Source organism: Saccopteryx bilineata, chromosome 5 (genome assembly GCF_036850765.1).
Source record: "Saccopteryx bilineata isolate mSacBil1 chromosome 5, mSacBil1_pri_phased_curated, whole genome shotgun sequence".
NCBI classification, from domain to species: domain Eukaryota; kingdom Metazoa; phylum Chordata; class Mammalia; order Chiroptera; family Emballonuridae; genus Saccopteryx; species Saccopteryx bilineata.
In genome coordinates, this window is record NC_089494.1 from 153,883,004 (window position 1) to 153,904,031 (window position 21,028).

Here is a 21,028-nt window from a genome sequence, read left to right on the forward strand (position 1 = left end):
ACCAAAAAACAAGAAGCCTGTCAAGGAGACCAAGAAGTTGAAGGAAAAACAGGAAGCTGTGGTGGAAGAATGGAGGAGCACTAGTCATGGGTGCTGCTGTTAGAAATGGAGGTCACTGTTGTCCCTGATTAAGAATGGGGGCAAAACCCAGCTTGCATCATGTGAAGGAATGAGTGAAATTTAGAATTTATTTTAAGAAGCTTGGCTATAAAGAAAAAGGACAGCCCTGGCCGGTTGGCTCAGCGGTAGAGCATCGGCCTAGCGTGCGGAGGACCCGGGTTCGATTCCCGGCCAGGGCACACAGGAGAAGCGCCCATTTGCTTCTCCACCCCTCCGCCACGCCTTCCTCTCTGTCTCTCTCTTCCCCTCCCGCAGCCAAGGCTCCATTGGAGCAAAGATGGCCCGGGCGCTGGGGATGGCTCTGTGGCCTCTGCCTCAGGCGCTAGAGTGGCTCTGGTCGCAACATGGCGACGCCCAGGATGGGCAGAGCATCGCCCCCTGGTGGGCAGAACGTCGCCCCTGGTGGGCGAGCCGGGTGGATCCCGGTCGGGCGCATGCGGGAGTCTGTCTGACTGTCTCTCCCTGTTTCCAGCTTCAGAAAGAATTAAAAAAAAAAGAAAAAAAAAAGAAAAAGGACAGTTGCTTAAAAACAAACAAACAAACAAAACCTCTCTAAAGAAGGAGAGACATTTGTATGTTTCAGTGCTGATGGGGATAAGCAAGTAGGGACACTAAAGACACAGGAAAAAGAAGGTAAGTAATACTAAGGTTCCTGATAATGCTAAGAAAGATGAGTTGGGATCCAATGTGCAGGTAGAAGGTGTGACCCAAGATGTAACAGATACAGTATCTCATTCATTTTAACAAAGGAAAAGGGGAAGAATTTCTTGCCAACAGGAAATTGAATGTATGTTTCTTAAAGAAAAGGATCAAGCATTTATTTCTTTTTAATCCTCTGCAACAGAGTATAACATTATGCATATAAGAAACATCTAATAAATATTGGGGAAGAAAGCTATTATTCTACAGAAAGCTTCTCCTCATAACAACTACTAAAATTGCTAATTGTGTCCCAACAAGTTCCTTAAGCAGCCTGGTTTTCCACATCATAAGGCGTTGCAGTAAGTAAAGATTCACCCATCCCAGGGCTCCAAAACATTGGTATCAGAACAATTACTTCCGAGTAGTTATACCAGACAGAACGTTTTAGGATAGGTGATAGGAGGCTTATTTTAGGAACTTCTCCAGTTTAACAAAGGGGCACTCACAAGGTATTTACTATTTCAACTAGCAGACTAACAATAAAAAGTAAGGACACTCCTGGAAATGGTCAAAATGAGGAGACTGTTGATCAGATAAGTTTGCAAAGTATGATTTTTATGTTTGCTTGCTTATAGTTTGCATTGGGGGCTGGGCAGCGCCAGGTATATGTGGTCTGTGAAATTGCAAATTACCTTCCTGCTTGGGAGGGGCCATTGTTTTGCTAATATTTGCTGGAGGAGAGGTTTTTGTGCCAGAAAGTTTTGAAAAAAGAGAGGGAGAAGAGGCAGAAAGAAGCCATGTTTTGCAGGGAAAGCAGAGAGAATGCAGAGTGCTGAAGAAGAAGCCAGTTTGTGCAGAGAGAAGGTATGCAGATGGGGAACCAGAGGTGAGGGGCTTTGTGAGCTCCACTAAGACTGGTGGGGCCTTTGATTCTAGGAGGAACTGGAGAATGTGTCAGGGCTTTGGTAGCTCTGAATGAGTAAAAAGGAAGTGTTTTCCCTGTGTGTTTGCTTGGCGGCTGGTGCAAGTTTTTAATAAAGGAATGACCCACCATTTTTTGGCTGCACTGTTTCTTTACTGTCTGTCCGACTTTAGTGTGAACCTGCATGTGAATGACCGTGATAGACACTACTGGCCATACAGAGGCCCATATGGAAGAACAATACAACATAGACAGGTGATTTCCAGGTACGGATAGAGCTATGAAACAATTCAGTGATCTCCAACCAGCATTTTTCAAAATGAAACAGAATAGATTAATATAATAAAACAAATGATAGAATCACAGATAGTTAAGGTAACAACTGTGTCATGAAACTTTTTTCATATATATATATATATCAACAAAATATAAAAATTTATTCCTTACTGTGGCTAGAACAGTGGAAAAATGTTTGAAAGTTACTGACACTAAGATGCAGAAAAATGAAGGCTATAAAGCAAATGTTTCTGTATAAAATTATACACTATAGCCTGATCAGGCAGTGGCGCAGTGGACAGTGTCAGACTGGGATGCAGAGGACCCAGGTTCGAAACCCTGAGGTTGCCGGCTTAAGCATGGGGTCGCTGGCTTGGTCGTGGGATCATACACTGTAGTAAGGTACCAAAAAGCTACAAAATTAATAATAATATTTTAGGGAAAGAAATGTGAAAGTTTCCTGGCTTGCAGAAACGTGCTGTGTAGGAGGCTCCCTTCTACTAGGAAGCTTAAAGAGCATTTTATTAATTTGAGCTAGGCATGCAGAGAGATTTTGTAAATATATGATAGATATATGAATTTACTATAAATTCCAACTGCCCTTTTGTTGTCCCACCTGGCTGCCTGACCTCACCTTTACTTACTGGACAATCACCCCTGATGCAGAAGAGTTCCAGAAAGCTGATCAACCTCTCCAGGAGAAGTGTTCCAGGAAGCAGAAACCATAAAACCATAAAAGGGAACATACCAGAACTTTTGACTCGTATCCCCTCAGGCTCTCCTAGAAACGCTATAACATCCACCCCTAATCTGTAACAGGTGCTCTTTTCCCTGGGAGAAGTGCCCAGCAGGGTTCCTTTCTTCCTTTCAATAAAGCCTGTTACTCTGGTCTTTTCAGACTCCCATGGATTCCAACATTTGGTGCCGAAACCCGGCACAGGGTACTAACTGCTTGGACCAGGCGTCCCCAAACTACGGCCCGCGGGCCGCATGTGGCCCCCTGAGGCCATTTATCCGGCCCCCCCGCTGCACTTCTGGAAGGGGCACCTCTTTCATTGGTGGTCAGTGAGAGGAGCACTGTATGTGGTGGCCCTCTAACAGTCTGTGGGACAGTGAACTGGCCCCCTGTGTAAAAAGTTTGGGGACCCCTGTTTGCCATCCAAACTTACAACCAGGGAGGCAATGGGCAGTGGCAGCTCGTCCCAGGCTTACTCCCTGATTCTGTTTGGACGTGTAATTGTAGGTTGATTGGCCGGCAGTCTAACCCTGTCCTGAACCCCTGCCAGATCAGAAAGGTAAGGAGTTTCTCCCTCCCCCTTCCCCAGTTGGCTTCTCTTTGCCACAAAATTTTCTTTGGTCAGACGGTTTTCTCTGACACGCCTTCCGTTTTGAGGGGTTTGACTTCAGTCTCAGTAGACTGCACGAAAGACTAGGCGCCTAGCCAAACCTTTCCACTTTCTCTCTCTCGGAGCTCCCTGACAGGTGGTGAGACCTCTATCAGGGACAACTCCCCCACACGGAGATTTTCTCTTCTTGGGACAGTGACAAAAGGCAGGGATACCCCTCCTGCTCACCTGTATCCACTATGGGCTCCTCAGAGTCTAAGCCTTCAGACCAGACCCCTCTAAGATGTCTCATAAAAAACCTCACTAAGTTGGGCCTCTCTGACCTTAAGCCAAAAAAACTCATTTTCTTCTGTAACACGGCATGGCCCAATATAAATTAGACAATGACTCCCATTGGCCTGAAAACGGGACATTCGATTACAATATCCTAAGAGATCTTGACAACTTCTGCCACCGGACGGGGAGGGTATCAGAAATTCCTTACGTGCAGGCTTTTCTTCTCCTTTCTCTCCTGTCCTTAATTTCTGTGCCTTCTGTTCTACACGCAGGCCGTTTTTTGGCCAAAGAAACCTCACCTAAAACCTCTACTCCTAATCTTTCCTTCTCCATGAACTCGCAACTCTCCTCCCTTCCTGCCTGACCCCCGGGGGCGCCCCTCTCTGGGGACCTCTCTCTGGTTCCTCTGCAAATCTCTTTCACTCGAGTCTCTTTCCTCCAAAAAGACCCCTCTCTTCGCAGGATTCTGTTTTCTCATTCACTTGCAAATACCAGTCTCTCTTTCTCCTCCCTGCTGGCCAGGGGCCCCTCCCTTCTCCACTGTGCTCGTGTTCTTAAACCCCTCCTCCCTCCTTACAGACTGGCAGCTCTGTCTCTTTTTCTTCTTTGACCCATCCTTCCCTCCCCCCCAGAGACTGACTGTGCCTTCCACTACCCCTTGTCCTCTCCCCTCTCCTCAGAGCTCTAAATCTTTTTGACTCCTCTAACCACGTGGCACCACCACCTCCTCCTCCTGCAGATTCTGACCCTCCTTCTTTTCCATCCAGCTGCTCACACTGTCCATCTGTCTGCTTTCTCTCTTCCTCCCCTCTATGCTGACAACTCCCTGCCATCTTGAAAAGCTTAAAAAAATAGAATTGTCTATTGAGCTATGTGAGTGAATAATCTGTTTTGTCTCTGTCAAAAAACACCTCTAGTATAATTTTAATTGAAACAAGTAAAGCATGCTCATTTAAATTTAATTCATAATGTGTATCTAAAGTCTTTGTTTAATGTGCAACTGTGTCTGTTTCTAAGGCCTTAAACCAATAATTACCCACCTCTTAAACCAGGCTTACTCATCCCCACGGACTCTCCCTGCAATACCCCCATCCTTCCTGTTTGAAAACCTTCAGGGGCTTATCATTTCATACAAGCCTTACACCTAATCAATGAGGCAATAATTCCCCTCCATCCAGTAGTCCCTAATCTCTACAAGTTACTGTCATACATTCCCTCAAACACCACTCACTTCACAATTCTAGACCTCAAGAATGCCTTCTTTTACCATTCCTCTACACCCTGACTCTTACTTTCTGTTTGCCTTTACCCAGACACTAATGCAGCCCAGCAATTTACGTGGACTGTCTTACCCCAAGGGTTCAAACACAGCCCACACCTGTTTGGGCAGGCACTAGCTCAGGATTTAACAGCATGTTACCTCAAAACTAGTGCTCTGTTACAATATGTAAATAACCTCCTCTCTGTAGCCCCTCCCTGCCTGCCTCAAGGAGACACACCGCCACCCTTCTTAACTTCCTCACTATGAAGTGATATCGTGTCTTCTCTGCTAAGGCTCAACTTCATTCTCAGTCCATAGTCTATCTAGGCATCACCTTAACCCCCACCACCTGAAGTCTCACCCCAGATCAAACTCAGACCCTCCGCAGTCTTCAACCACCTACCACCACAGATCAAATCTTTTCTCTCCTCGGTCTAATAGGCTTCTTTAGACACTAGATTCTCAATTTTACTCTCTTACTAAAGCCCCTCAGTGAGATCTTCTGAGCATGGCTTTTAAGGTCTAAGTGGCCAAGGAAGTAACAGAAAAGGCAAATAAAGCCCAAAAGATGTCAGGAAACACCAGCTTTTGGCATACGCTCTTAAAGGCTCCAGCGCCCTAAAGGGCTTCATAGAATTCCATCAGGGCCCTGCTCCAGAGTGGAAAGGAAGGTCATTGAACTGAATCCTGTGAGGCTTCCTGGCCCACCAAGAGACATATCTCTGTTGTGGAAAGAGGGAGAGAAGAAGGTAAGCTGCCCCCTTGCTCCATGGAGGGAGGGTTCAGTCTCTTCTAGCCCTGCTCCAGCTACCTGTGACCTGACCTTGCCCAGCATGCTGGGAATTGCCACTGAAGGCCCAAGGACATTGTTCACGAGTCTAAGGTGTTTCTTCCAAATAGCAGATAAACTGATCTCATTTCTTGTAAACACAAGGGCCATCTACTATGCCTTGCCTGGGTATTTGAATTTTATTTATCCCTCAAAGATCTCTACTGTGGGTATTGACAGTCTGATTTTGTTACTTTATTTGATGTATAACATCTCCTTTATTCCTCTTGTCTCAATGTCCCATGCCTATTGTAGGGACATGCAGTGGTCATTAGGACTTAAACCCTACCTGCAAAGTATAGAAATGTAACCACCCTTTCCCTAAGTACTTGCAGGATTTACAGTTTACTCAGCAAACTGTTCAAAGACTGTCCAAAAGGCACGTCCAGCATTACATTGCTCGAGGACCGAGTCCACACACCGCGATCCTAACAACTCTCACTGCTTAAAGTAACCTATATGTGTCTCCCTACTAATTGGACAAAAACCTGTACCCTAGTCTCTCTCACCCCAAATATCAACCTAATCCCACCCCATGAGCCTCTTTCAATTCCTAGTACACTACCTGTCAATCTATGGACCAAACGAGCTATACAGGTAATTCTTCTTCTTGTTGCTTTATGAATTTCTATAAAAGTGGGTCTAGGGCAGGCGTCCCCAAACTACGGCCAGCGGGCCGCAATGCGGCCCCCTGAGGCCATTTATCCAGCCCCCACTGCACTTCTGGAAGGGGCACCTCTTTTATTGGTGGTCAGTGAGAGGACCACTGTATTTGGCAGCCCTCCAATGGTCTGAGGGACAGTGAACTGGCCCCCTGTGTAAAAAGTTTGGAGACCCCTGGCTCTAGGGACAGGTAGACTGGCCATTTCCCTGTCTTATTCCTACTCTCTCTCTCTGAAGCCCAGTGAATTCGTAAACATGGAATCAGTGGTTTCATATACTCTGGGAGTCTTGACTATTGCCTTTCATTGGTCCACTCACTCTCCTATTTATTTTTCTAAACTTTAGACCCTGCCTCTTACGTTTGTTCACTAGTTTCTTACAGAACTGCATGCAGACCTTCGCCAATCAAAAAATTGGAAAAATCTACCTAACCCTACACACCAACCCTGAAACCTGCCCTTGCGAAACAGAAAAATCTAGAACTCTATAAATACACCCCTACTCCGAACAATGATGAAAAACCCCTTGTTCTCCTCAATATTAGCCTAATTTTGTGCCGGGGTCCAGCCCCGGGGGGGATCCAGGGGTCCCACAGGAGGAGACGGCGTCGGCGAAAATCTAGTGAGAGAGCCGAATTCTTTTCTTTCTCTTTATTCTCTAGTTAGCATTTACTGCCAGGCATCTCTCCCAAATGCTAGTACAGCTCCTTTTTTATACACACACACCAAGTTACAATTACATGGTATTAATCATTGCTTCTGTTTCACTATGTTTACATGTTTCCAGATAACAGTTAATTTATATCTATAAACTACAAATCAGGTGGCAAATCATTCAAAGTACAACTACAAAATAACTTGAATAGCGATAACAACATTGGTAAAAAGCTTTTAAAGGATTAGTACTAACTAATAACTCAACTTTACTGTTGTTGGGAGTCAAGGGGCAGAGAGAGATTAACAGACAAAATCATTAAGGATTAGCAAAGGACCACCGCTTGCTCAGGCAAATGGCCTTGAGTTCATGCAGTGTCCTAATTTTTCTCACAAGACTTCAAAAGGCTTGCTTATTAAGAAATTGTCATAACATCAAGAGTAACTTTTGCTTAAAGATATATAGAGTGCACCTGCAAGATAGCTTAGTAGCAACATAATTTCAGAAGACATTAATTGCTATTGCTTCTATGGATGCCCCCCATACCTCTCATTATCTGAAGAAAGAATTTTGGGAAACTATATAAATCTCATGAGAGTGTCTCACTGAGAAAGCCCAGCAACTGCCTTCAGTCATAAAACAATTCTCTTAGCAAAACATTCTTTTCTTGCTGACTGCATTCCCATCCCAGGCCACGCAACGGGCCATTTCATAACACCTTACCTAAGATTCTATTGTTTAGTCAAACTTTATTTATTTACTATATTCACACACTAGTTAAGTTCTAACTATATTCTTCTTAGAGTGTTCCACTATCTGCAGGTCAGGTAAGCAAAAAGAAAGGAAAGTTTCTCTACTCTATCACATGAAAAGGTTAGGGAGAAAAAATGATGAATTAAGTGAAGGCCGAAAGGTGCTCTGCACAGCCACTGCCTCCTACCCATTCACAAGTCACAATCTATTCTTTCTAACATGATTAGTAAGAAGAAATTCTCATACAAACTTAACCCTTTATGAGGGATATCATAGCCAGCCTCTTATATTTATGAGCCCAGTTCAAGGGGCTTATAGGCTTTTCTGTGGAACTTATACCTTCTGTCTCATTTCCAAAGAAATTACTACAAATCTACAGGGAAAGCACGGTACTATTATCCCTGTGCCACAAATAATAGCACAAACCCAGAAAAAGGGGGGATATAAGGCCAGATTAATTCAAAAAGTCAAAGGGGGAAGTATCATTATGCCTTTCCTTTGCGGTGACTTTGTCAACCAGCAGTTTTTGATCTTCTTCTGCTGTGACCTTGTCAGCCAGCAGTTGTGGGTCTTCTCCTGCTGTGACCTTGTCAGCCAGCAGTTGTGGGTCTTCTCCTGCTGTGACCTTGTCAGCTAGCAGTTGTGGGTCTTCTGCTGCTGTGACCTTGTCAGCCAGCAGTCGTTGATCGGCTCCCGACAATTTTGTGCCTAATTTGAATGCTTGCCCCTTTCTTTATCAAGTTCCTGCAGGCTTGAATGAGAGAAATCTCCAGGATTACCTACAATCAAATGCTTTTACAACCCCTATTCCAACTGCCCCAGGGGGGGTTCACAAAGGAGGCCCCCAGTTGGGATAACAACGGGAAGTAGCTCCAGAAGATGGCCGGTCCGAGACAAACCTCCTTCCTGAACCCCATACCTTTTCCTTCCCCCACCTCTTTTTCTTTTTTATCATACCTCAGAGTTGAGAAATGATAGATATATGAATTTATCAGGACTTCCAACTGCCCTTCTGTTGTCCCACCTGGCTGCCTGACCTCACCCTTACTTACTGGACAATCACTCCTGATGCAGAAGAGTTCCAGAAAAGCTAATCAATCTCTCAAGGAGAAGCGTTCCAGGAAGCAGAAACCGTAAAACTGTAAAAGGGAACATACCAGAACTTTTGACTCTGTACCCCCTCAGGCTCTCCCAAAAAACGCTATAAAATTCACCCCTAATCTGTAACTGGTGCCCTTCTCCCTGGAGAAGTGCCCGGCAGGGTTCCTTTCTTCCTTTCAATAAAGTCTGTTACTCTGGTCTTTCGGACTCCCATGGATTCCAACAATATGATTTTTTATACTTGCGTTATTTACACCAAACCAGAATGGCCAATAGCATTGTATTGTGAATGAAGAGGGGAAGGAGATTTAGATTCCCTCCCTTCCCCCACACCTGTGAGGAAGCAGGTAAATAGCTAGCCAGGTGTAGGAAGAGAGAGATTGAAAAAAATCTTTTCTTATTTGATGAGCCATTTGCAGGTATTTATCCCCTAGTGCTGTGGAAACTAACCCTCCCCTCCTGAAAACATATAATTAGTGTATATATCTCGAAACAAAGGAATGACAAATGAACACTAGAAAATTTAGATTTATCTTTTAATACACAGAATAACATTTTTGCTATTGTGTTACCTTATCAGTTTTGATAAATAGAAATGTTTTTTATAGGTCCTATAGACAAATGTTGCTAATGAATTATGTCCCATCCCCCTCCTCCTTTTCCCGCCAACGTGTGTGTGTGCACACAAAGGTATATAACCTGCTGCAAGGACTGTGCCCGACACACACGATTTGGGTCTGCAAATGCCCCGTGTTAGTCCTATGTGGCTGGCATATTTAATAAATCTCCTCCCTTAATAAAACTCCTTAAAATTCATTTGGACTTGTCTCCTACATAAACCCGTGGAAATGGGTACGGGTACTTTACAACAAGACATGACCCCATGGTTACTAGCTTGAGCCTAAGGTCGCTGGCTTGAGCAAGGGGTCACCTGCTCTGCTGTAGCCTCCCCCGCCACCAAAGCACATAAGAGAAAGCAATCAATGAACAACTAAGGAGACTAAGAAGCCACAACAAAGAATTGATGCTTCCCATCTCTCTCTCTTCCGCCTGTCTGTCCCTATCTGTCTCTCTCTCTCTGTCTCTGTCCAAAAAGAAAAAAAAATTATAAAGCTACATATCAAAATACTGTCTTCCCAAACAGGCAAAAAGAAAAGAAGTCCAGTTACACATACTCTCTCATACAAGTGATACTGTGGGTTTGATTCCAGACCACAACAGAAAGGTGAATATCACAATAAGGAGAGCTCTAACTTTTTTGTTGGCACCTCAGCCTTATATTTGTAAAAAAAAATGCAACATCTGCAGAGCACAATAAAACAAAGCACAGTAAAATGAGGTATTCCTGTATTATTCAAGTGCCCTCACCTACCTGAATATGCAAATATGCACTTTATAAACCTGAAGGAGAGTCAGGTTTTTGTGATTTAATTTTCCCTCTAAAGTATTCAGATTTCAACATTCTGGCCCTTCTAATGTCAACTATGAATGCCAACACCTAAATTACTTTTTTCAAATACTCTCAAACCACTCATCTGAAGGAAAAGGTCACTGAAGATAAAAATATTGTTACAAATACAAACTTTCCTCATTTATCTGCTAAATAATACTCTATTTAATGAGCTCTACTTTGCTAATTATTTCAAAGTTCCATTAATTATGAAATCTGACACACTAAACAATCCCCACTTACACTAAATCATATAGATATATGTATATATATATATACATATCTTACATTACATCCAAAGACCTAAGCCAGTGGTTCTCAACCTTTCTAATGCCGTGACCCCGCAATACAATTCCTCATGTTGCGGTGACCTCAAACCAAAAAATAATTTTGGTGGCTACTTCATAACTGTAATTTTGCTACAGTTATGATTCGGAATGTAAATACCTGATATGCATTATGTATTCTCATTGCTACAAATCAATCATAATTTAAACATAGTGATTAATCACAAAAACAATATTTAATTATATATTGAGAAATATTTATTACTAATGGACCTCCTTACCTAGTTGTAAGGCCAGTAGCCAGGGCCACCACTATCAAAGCAGTCACCTGGCCCAAGCAGGTTCGCATTGGATTCGGACAGTCGGTAAAGAAACAACGGAGCCAAAAACTGATGGGCTGTCATCTTTAATTCTAGCTTGCACCCGGCGGGCAAGTAAAACACACACTGGGCTCCAAAACCCACTCACATTCAGTGCTCACAAAGCTACTGACTTATCTGAGTTTCCTAGAATCAAAGGTTTCTAGCTCACCAGTCTCATTCACCTCTGTTCCCCATCTCCTTCCTTCTCCCTGCACAAACTCTGCACAAACTCGCTTCTCACTCAATGCTCCGCCATCTTGGCTGCTTCTCCTGGCCTCTTCCACATGGCCTTTCTCTGCTGTGCTCTCTAATGCTAATCTCAGGAACCAAGAGCAAGCTCCCATTCTGCCCTCATTTTATAGTGTAGAAATCAAAACCTTTAATCCAATATACAAAATAGGGAAGTCTCTAATACAAAGTCACTTATCTGGGGCATAATGGGATTGTACCACCTCACATCAAAAAGAGTGGGAAAGGCTTAATCCCAAAACCAAGCCCCAGGCTACAAGGATTCTGCCTGCCCACAGCCCGCCCCCAACACACATTAATATCACCTGGGTGACGGCCTCCACGTGGGCAGCGCCATTTTTAACAAAGTGAGCATAATATATTTTATCTGCCCAACACTAGTGTATTGGGGTTACCATTCCGTAAATAGTTGCTTAACTAATGGATGTTTTTTCTAGATTAGTAGCAAGTTTTCAATATAGAACAGTGTGAACACGTCATAGGATACACTGCGGTTTCTGCACAGCGTGGTATCTTTCAGGGCTCTTTCACACTATAAAGCAGCAGTTTCTGCGGTGGAATCCACTGCGGCCTCCCATTGACTTGAATAGGAGAGGAAGAAATGTGTCGGAAACTGTCATTTCTCTGCCTCTTATTGAAATCAAAAGGAGGCTGCCGCGGATTGTGCAGTAACCCGAGATTCTCGGGAGCTCTCTTCCATAAAATCCGCCGCACTCCCAATGAAATCAATAGGAGGCGGATTCAATGCCGGAAACCGCTGATTTCAGCAGTTTCCTCATTCAGAATATGGGAAAATAGTGGGAGATAATTATACATTGGGGAACAGTGTGAACTATATCTTATAGTGGTCTCTTATAGTATAAGACCAATGTAGTTCACACTGTGTAAAAAATGTATGGTGCTTTGTGTAAGTGTAAGCTGCTTTGTGTACTGTGTAATGATTACAAAAAGCACCTTACACTTACACAGTATTGTGTGTATGGTGTGTGTACTGTTTTTACATTATTAACCTTTTTTACACCAGCAGGCTATCTAGCATGCTCTCTTGGCTCTCCACCTCTTGCCTCTCCGCCTCCTAGGCTTTTGTCCTCCACGCTTGCTGCACCCACTGATGACGTCAGCAAGCGCCGGACACACATAATGCGCTGCTATGAACTGTGGAGCATTTCCCCCACTTCCCCCACCCCTTAGATCTGTGCATGACCGCAGGCATTCAGTTTGGAACGCACATCCATAACGGCGTGCATTCAAGCTGAATAGCGCTGCTGCAGACGGTAGTGCGGCTTCTCAGCGGCTAAAGCCATCAGAAATATGTATTTTCCGATGCCTTTGGGCGACCCCTGTGTTTTGGTCATTTGACCCCTGCCGGGGTCGCGACCCACAGGTTGAGAACTGCTGACCTAAGCAGATATTCTCAAAGTGTGGTCCTCAGACCCCTGGGATCCTTAAGATCTTTTGATAGGGCAGGTGTCGGGAACTTTTTGGCTGAGAGAGCCATGAATGCCACATATTTTAAAATGCAATTCCGTGAGATCCATACAATATGTTTAACATTAAATACAAGTAAATGTGTGCACTTTATGTAAGACCAACACTTTTAAAGTACAATAAGTCTCTGAATTCTTATTAATAACGTTGTTATGCTGTTGCTAACCAATGATGAATAAAGTAATTCTTACCATTAATATGACTTCTGGTGCTGCATGGTTTTGCTGATGGCTTTGTAGTCTGGTTGATACGTTGGTGAGGTTAAGCTTCATGCAGGCGTTGAGACCTCCATCCATTAAACGTGATCGTAGGTTGGTCTTAACGTTCTTTAGATGTGAGAAAGACTGCTCACATGCATACGTAGAGACAAACATTGTCAGTACAGCAATACTCACACGCTGCAGTGTGTGGTATGTGATGAGAATAGTGTTCCAAGTTTTGACAATCAGCTGGTCCATGGGTTGAAGTTTTTTAATTTCTCCCCACTTGTGTTTGCTTGCCAACTCTGCTTGCTGTCGTGCAAGTCTTTCCAAATCTTCATTCAGTGACTTGAATTTATTCATCCACATGTCTGAGGCCTTCAGGTCAGCAGCTTGTAGCTCAAAATCTCTGATGGAGACTCAGGGACGTACTGTCCATTGCATACTCGTGTGGATGGGTGATGAACTTAAAAAGACGAGTGCACTCACAAAATTCTCCAAAGCGCGCTTTGAATGACTGCAGGAGATTAGATGTGAAGCTGCTAGCTGCTGGAGATTAAGATGTTGAGCAGGGTCACTTGCTGTGCATGCATCTTTAAACTCTCCCAGTTTTTCAAAGTGTAGTAAATGACCTGTTTCAAGCTTGCTTTCAAATGCAAACACTGCTTGTTGAAAGGATAAGATCGTATTTCTAATGCCTTGCATTTTCACGTTGAGCTGGTTCAGATGTTCAGTCATGTCCACGAGACAGAACTTCAGGAGCCACTCAGTGTTAGTTAACTCAGGATGCTCGACATTTTTCATTTCAAGAAAAGTCCGGATTTCGCTCAGACAAGCTACGAAACGGCTGAGCACCTTCCCTCTTGACAACCAACACACACTGCTATGCAGAAGCAGACCAGGATAATTATTCCCAACTTCATCCAGCAGTGTTTCAAACTAGCAATCATTTAAAGCTCGGGCAACAATAAAGTTGACCACCCGAATGACCAGCGACATCACCTCACCAAGCTGCTCGCCACACATCTGAGCTCAAAGCGCCTCCTGATGTAGAATGCAGTGAAAACTTAGGATGGGTCTCTTTTCATGTTCACGAAGAAGTGCTATGAATCCTCTGTTTTTCCCCACCATGCACGGAGCACCATCAGTACAGACCGAAATAAGTTTATCCATTGGTAGATTTTTTCTTTTTTTTTTTATATTTTGAAATATAAATTTGACACTGCTCACCATTGCTACTCATGACCATGCAGAGCACTGGACCTTTATGAGCCCTAAATGTATAGATAGGCTCCACATCAAGAGAGGTACTCTTTTTGGCTGGGGCTGTTTTCTGTAAATTCCACATTTTTAACATGTGATCTTCAGATGCTGTTATCAAAACGGGCTCAATGGGATGGAAAGCAAGAGCTCGAATGCCATCAAAGTGACTCCGTAATGTAAACCTAGGATTCCACGTCTTCCTCAGTGCATCTTTATTGTTTGCTATATCATATGTTAGTGAATCTGCTTTGTTGGCCACTGTAAGGCCTGCCAATTCCCCAAATCCCAGTTCATTCTCAAGGGCTTCATCTGCTCCCATGATGAATGACTTCCCAGAAGATGGAGGAAATGTCAGTGCTTCCACTTCATCTGACCTATTTATTTCATGCTCAGGAAGCCTGGAGCTGCTGGGTCTGGAAGGCGAACCCACAGATGGCTGCAATGAGAGAAGTTCATCAACATCTCTCAAATTAGCACGCATATCTTGTAGTTTTGACCTATTGGGCCTCTTCACCCACTTTTCCACCTTTCTCTCCTTTTTGTATTGTTCCTTGAGTTTAGTAATTACTCCCTGGTCCACATTCCAAGCTTCAGGCATGAGACTCTGGTCTTCCTTTTCCCAGTCTGTTCCATTGCCTGCACTTCTAGATTCACTGTCGCCTTCCTCTGATGCAACTAAGAAGTCAAACTCCTTCAGAGCTTCTTCTGTATCTTGGTCTTCACTGCTCTCAGGCAATGCCTTTTTCCTAATAATTGTTGAAGTATCAATGATGCTTTTCTCTCGACCATCAATGTCATCGTCTTCATCTTCATCACTGAAATCTGCAGCTGCATTTTTGGGGAATTTGAAATTATCCAGCACAGAGGCAGATTCTGTTAACTCAGATTTCCCAATCATTGCTGTATCTTGAACTTCACCATCTGTACCATCAGTTATAAATACTGAGTCCTGATTTCTGTCATCTTCCCTGTCAGTGACATCACTTGAAAAGCCCAACAAAGCTTGCACTCGTTTAGACTTCACATCTAGAATAGTGTCTGTGTAACCCACCTCCTGTAGATACTGTCTGAGCAGTTGCCAACCTTGTTTCCACATTAACTGGCTGTTTTGCTGTGGCTGCACTTCTGTTTCATTACCTTCATCAGAATCATAGCTTGGAGGCTTCATATCTCCCTGATTCAATTCTGTCCCATATTTCAACTTGTGGTATTTGGCTCTTTCTTGTTTAAGTGCATACTCCAACATTTTGATCCTCCTCACAAGATCCTTCTTCAAATTTTCTTGATCTTTCCTTTCCCCCGGAAGAAAGGCAATCTGGGCCTGCAGCTCCGCCCACTCCACCTCCCACTGGGCTCTCTCCACCTCAAAGCGGGCCCACTGGTGCTGCAGGAAGTGCAGGATCCCTGGGAGGCTGTACTGAGCTCGGGCCGCCCCTGCCAGAGGCCCGAGACCCTTGGCACCGCCAGCACCTGGGTGGTAGATTTTTTTCTTTAGCGAACTCAGTGAAAGACTTGAATAAATCCACCCCTCTTGTTGTCTTTCATAGGCAAAACAGCAAGACTTTCCTCACGTAGTGTGTCACCGACAGCATACCTTGCAATCATGCTGAACTGGGATACATGGCTTACGTCTGTTGACTCATCCAAAACGAGAGAAAAGAATGATGCTGCATTTATGTCTCTCACTTGTGTTGTCTCAATTTGATTTGCCATCATGATGGTATGATCGTGAACAGTTCTTGCCGACAGGGGCATGTCTTTTATTCGTTTGATTATCTTGTCTCTATTCAAAAAGTCATAAAAAAGTTCATTGGCACCATCAAGCATGAATGTTTTGTCATACTCCCCATCTGTGAATGGCTTTCCATTTCTCACAATTGCTAAAGCACCAGCAAAGCTAGACGAATTCCAGTCACCTTGTTAGGTCTAAACATGGAGTTGCTGCTGATTAGCTTGCACTCTGCACAGTAGCTCTTGACATGCTTTCTTTCTGCTGTCCCCTGCTGGATATTTTGATGCAAATGTAGTATGGTGTGTGTCGAAGTGCCATTTATATTTGACTGTTTCATCGATGCAATTGTATCATTGCATATTAGACACACTGCAGAACCTGCTCTCTCCACAAAGGTGAATTCCTCTGTCCATTCCTGCTGAAAAGTACAATCCTCCTCATCTTTTTTTCTTTTAGCCATCTTCTTTGTCAAAAGGGTTTCTGCAATTAGCTAGCTGACTACTTGCTTAAAAGGAGGAAAGTTTACTTCCTGACCTCACAATGACCTGTGTATGTTAAGCATTATCCAATAAAAATTTGTTGTTGTTCCGGAGGACAGCTGTGATTGGCTCCAGCCACTAGCAACCATGAACATGAGTGGTAGGGAATGAATGGATTGTAATACATGAGAATGTTTTATTTATTTTTTTATTAAAGATTTGTCTGTGAGCCAGATGCAGCCATCAAAAGAGCCACATCTGGCTCGCGAGCCATAGGCTCCCGACCCCTGTGATAGGGTATGTAAAGTCAAAACTATGTTCAGTACTAAGGTACTATTTCCTGTACACTCTGTGGACATCTGCACTGAGCATGAAAAGCTCAGTGAGTAAATCTCCTGGCACCTTGACAAGTATACATAAAGCTCTTCTGATTTAGACAGAAGTATGATGGTTGTCTGGAGGGAAAGCACTTGTGCAATTAAGCTGCAAACTAAACCAGTTGCTTTTTTTCCTGTTGAATCATTTTTACATGGAAGAATACCTCCAATTATAGTCATTCAGACTTAGACAACTTTCCAAAAATGAACAAAGTGAGCCTGCCACTTCTGGGAAACAACTGATAATATTTGCTGTCTATGATAAAATTCTAGCTTTCAGGTAAAAATTAAAATTGTGCCTGCCATCGTGAATTTAACAGCATCCCAATACGTAAAGATATTTCTCATGACCTCACTGGTAAGAGTAAATAATGTTATTTTTAAAATAAGGCAAAATAAAATATATCAACATTTGGAAGATTTGCATAACTCAGCGAATCAATACTTTCAAATATTCAATGACTTCATTTATAAATTTTTAAAAATTCTCAGTTTTTTACTTCTAACACAGTATTAACATCGATAAGCACGTAAACAAAAGCCCTTTGGGATCCTCAATAATTTGGAAGAGTGTAAAGGGGTCCTGAGACCAAAAGCTTTGAGAACCAGTGATCTAAGTTATTGTCAAGCAATAAGGTAACGAAGATCAACTTAAGGAAGTTCCTAAATCACGTAATTCTTACTCCTCTTTCTCCACTGTTTCTCCGACAGTATTAGCCTTCCTTTCAGTGATGAGCTGACTTTTCTATGTGTACTTGGGGCTAGGTAGAATGTAGTAAAAAACGGGTTTCCCGGTGGAAAGGACTCAAAGACCAATTCCGAGGCTACCCTTCCTCTAGGTCTCAGCGGGGCACAAACCCTGGTGAAGCCACAGGCTTGAACGACAAGACCTGGGACAGCGCTGGGAAGAACACCGACAGATGGGAGTGAGGACAGGGGCACTCAGAGAAACAGTGAGGGAATGAGGGGCATCGGGGGCAATTGTCGAACTCTCGCGTTTTCCTGCACCCCCCCAACACACACACACACACACACACACACACACACACACACACACACACATTGGGGGCAATTGTCGAACTCTCGCGTTTTCCTGCACCCCCCCCCAACACACACACACACACGCGCGTGCGCGCACACACACACACACTTCCTCCCTAAGGCTCCCCAGTGCGGTGTCGGAGTGGGCTGGAGGGGCCGCGCCAGGGTCGCAGGGCGTCTCGCTAAGCCCCGCGCCCGCCCACATACTCGCACTACCTCCCCTCACTCGGCACCGCTCTGCTGTTCCCTCCACAGCCCCGCGCCCGCGACCCCAGGGCTCCTCACTACCAACAGGTTCCTGTCCTCCACCAGCTGCCGCTTCCGGAGGATCTCCGACTTCAGAATGTCCATGTTGTCGCCTGGCTTTGGGCTCCAGGCTTCCTCTTCGGCGCCTTGAGACAAGGCTCACCCTTCCCGGCACACCCGACCAAGAAAAACTGCGAGCCCCAATACCGGCTACAGCACTGACAGAGGCGCTTTTGGCGGAAGCTGAGGTAAGCGACAGGAGGAAAGAGAGCGCCCGGCGCCCGTTGTTGACGAAGCCTCTGTGATGAGCGACGCCTGGTGGTGTCCTCCAGTAGTGCCCCTGTAGTTTCCCAACTACACAGTGTGTCCGTCAAGTCATGGTGCACTTTTGACCTGTCACAGGAATGCAACAGTAGATGACAGAAATGTGAAATCTGCACCAAATAAAAGGAAAACCCTCCCAGTTTCTGTAGGATGATGTGGCAGCATGTGCGCATGCGCAGATGATGATATAACACCGTGTATACAGCAGAGCAGCCCACGCCATGCCAGTCATGTGGACGGTACAGAGGAAAGTTCAGTGTGTTCTGTGGCTCGCTAAATTCGAATCCGTGACCAAAGTGCAACATGAATATTGGCACGTTTATAATGAAGCACCACCATTTAGGAATAACGTTACTCGGTGGGATAAGCAGTTGAAGGAAACCGGCAGTTTGGTGGAGAAACCCCGTTCTGGTAGGCCATCAGTCAGTGACGAGTCTGTAGAGGCTATACGGGATAGCTACTTAAGGAGCCCTAAAAAATCTGTGTGTGAGCCCACATCGAACTGCACTGAATAGGTATAAAACTGGGAGTGTTTTCCTTTTATTTGGTGCAGATTTCACATTTCTATTGCCTTTTATTGCTTTCCTGTGACCGGTCAAAAGTGCACCATGACTTTACGGACACACTGTAGATACAAATGAATGTGGACTTGAAACAGGAGTCTTCTGAATGGCATGGGGGTCAAAATGCTTCATTTTTAATGATATTATTATACTTGCTTGTATCTGCTAGTTCAGGTCCAAAAACCTCCTCGCAGAACACCTCAATTATGTTAAATAATGCCAGATCTGCCTGACCAGGTAGTGGCATAGGGCAGTGGCACAGTGAATAGAGCATCCGCCTGGGATGCAGAGGACTCAGGTTCAAAATCCGGAGGTCACTGATGAGTGCAGGCTTACCAGCTCGAGCGCGGGGTTGCTGGCTTGAGCCTAAGGTCACTAGTTAAGTGACCGGTCCCGTCAAGGCACATATGAGAAAGCAATCAAAGAACAACTAAGGTGCTGCAATGAAGAATTGATGCTTTTTTCTCTCTCCCTTCCTGTCTGTCTGACTGTCTCTTGCTAAAAAAAAAAGAGAAAAAAAATAATGTCAGATCTTTATTTATTATAAGAGAAGTTTACATCTGAGTTTCTGAAGTTACCTGCTTGCTAAAATTAATGTACTAGAGAGAGTGAGAAAAACCTGAACAATACTACTAGCTCATTCATATAAAGTAAAATGACAGTGCTCATTGCTAGTCTGTTAAATTTCCACTAAAGTTAAGCAACTACATCAATTTAAGTCTTTTCTCAGAAGTAAATTTGTCTTTCCTCCCTCAGTTCTAGATTGCTTGCATATCTTAGTGATAACTGAACATTTACTTCAAGCTGAGATAATCTTTTTGGTCATGTGTTCAGCAATCAAGATTTTTAGGGACATGATTGAAAACATAATCAGATTTGTTTTTAGTCCAACCAAAGAAGAAAGACAAACTGGGGAGAAAAATTACATCAGAGATTTTACTTTTTTTTTTCTTTAGTGAGAGAGACAGAGAGAGAGGGACAGATAAGGACAGACAGACAGGAAGGGAGAGAGATGAGAAGCATCATTTCTTCATTGTAGCACCTTAGTTGTTTATTGATTTCTTTCTCTTATGTGCTTTGACCCTGGGGGTTCCAGCTGAGCCAGTGATCCCTTGCTCAAGCCAGCGACCTTGGGCTCAAGCCAGCAACCTTGGGCTTCTAGCCAGTAACCTTTGAGCTCAAGCCAGCGACCATAGAGTCATGTCTATGATCCCACGCTCAAGCTAGTTATCCCGCGTTCAAGCTGGTGAACCCACGTTCAAGCCAGATGAGCCCACACTCAAGCCGGCGACCTTGGGGTTTCAAACCTGAATTGGTCCTCTGCAGCCCAGGCTGACGCTCTATCCACTCACTGCTCCACTGCCTGGCCAGGCCAGGAATTTTACTTTTTAAAAGACTGAAAACTTTACAATGCATTTATAGCTGGTTCTTTGCCAGTGAATCTTTTTTAAAATTCTATTTAAGCTATCAATGAACAATATTTGACATGTTAGTTTTTCCCACTCAAAAAGGAAGGAGATATCATTCAATTTGTTCAATTGATAATGGGTAGATGCTTTATCAAAATAAAAAACGATAGAGAATTGTTCAGTTTAAGAAGTTTTTATTGTATACATGTGTGTATTAATTATATTGCCTCTAAAAGATACCTGACTTTTGCCAGAAATAAATTAACATAGGACATTAATTCTTCCTATGACCTAAGATGGTTTACTAACTTTTAGTGTTTTTGAAGGCTTAAGATATTTTACAAAGGAAAGGCCTTTGAACTAATAAATATGGTACCATTCTTACTTGGATATCTGTTTCCTTAGTCACTTATAGTTCAATAAGCAAATAATTTATCAGGATTTTCCTGATTTAGGAATTAGAGATTATGATGCAAAAACTTGAAAGTTTGACACAAAGAATAGTAACAGTGAGGAGAGTTTACAAAAAGTGCAATGTAACAGCTGGCCACATGGGAGGAAATTAGTGTAAATCAGAGAAAATACAGTTCCATTCCTATGACAGTGACGTAACCTGTATTTTGGTGTAAGTGTAAACACACCCTAGCCTAAGTCATTTACCTATCTTAACACAGTTGTAAAATCATAATTTAGAATATAAAAATACAACTAAGCC

General features: G+C 43.6%; 1 long non-coding RNA gene and 1 pseudogene across 1 annotated transcript; one reads left to right on the top strand and one right to left on the bottom strand.

The window, feature by feature from the left end:
• Positions 1-1,532: 1,532 nt before the first annotated feature.
• On the top strand, positions 1,533-8,701 carry LOC136337494 (uncharacterized). The gene is made up of 3 exons (XR_010731841.1): positions 1,533-1,626; positions 3,204-3,255; positions 8,484-8,701. It is a non-coding gene; the product is annotated as an uncharacterized lncRNA (long non-coding RNA).
• A 5,343-nt stretch (positions 8,702-14,044) lies between these two features.
• Positions 14,045-17,976, bottom strand: LOC136337999 (striatin pseudogene; annotated as a pseudogene).
• Positions 17,977-21,028: the final 3,052 nt, after the last annotated feature.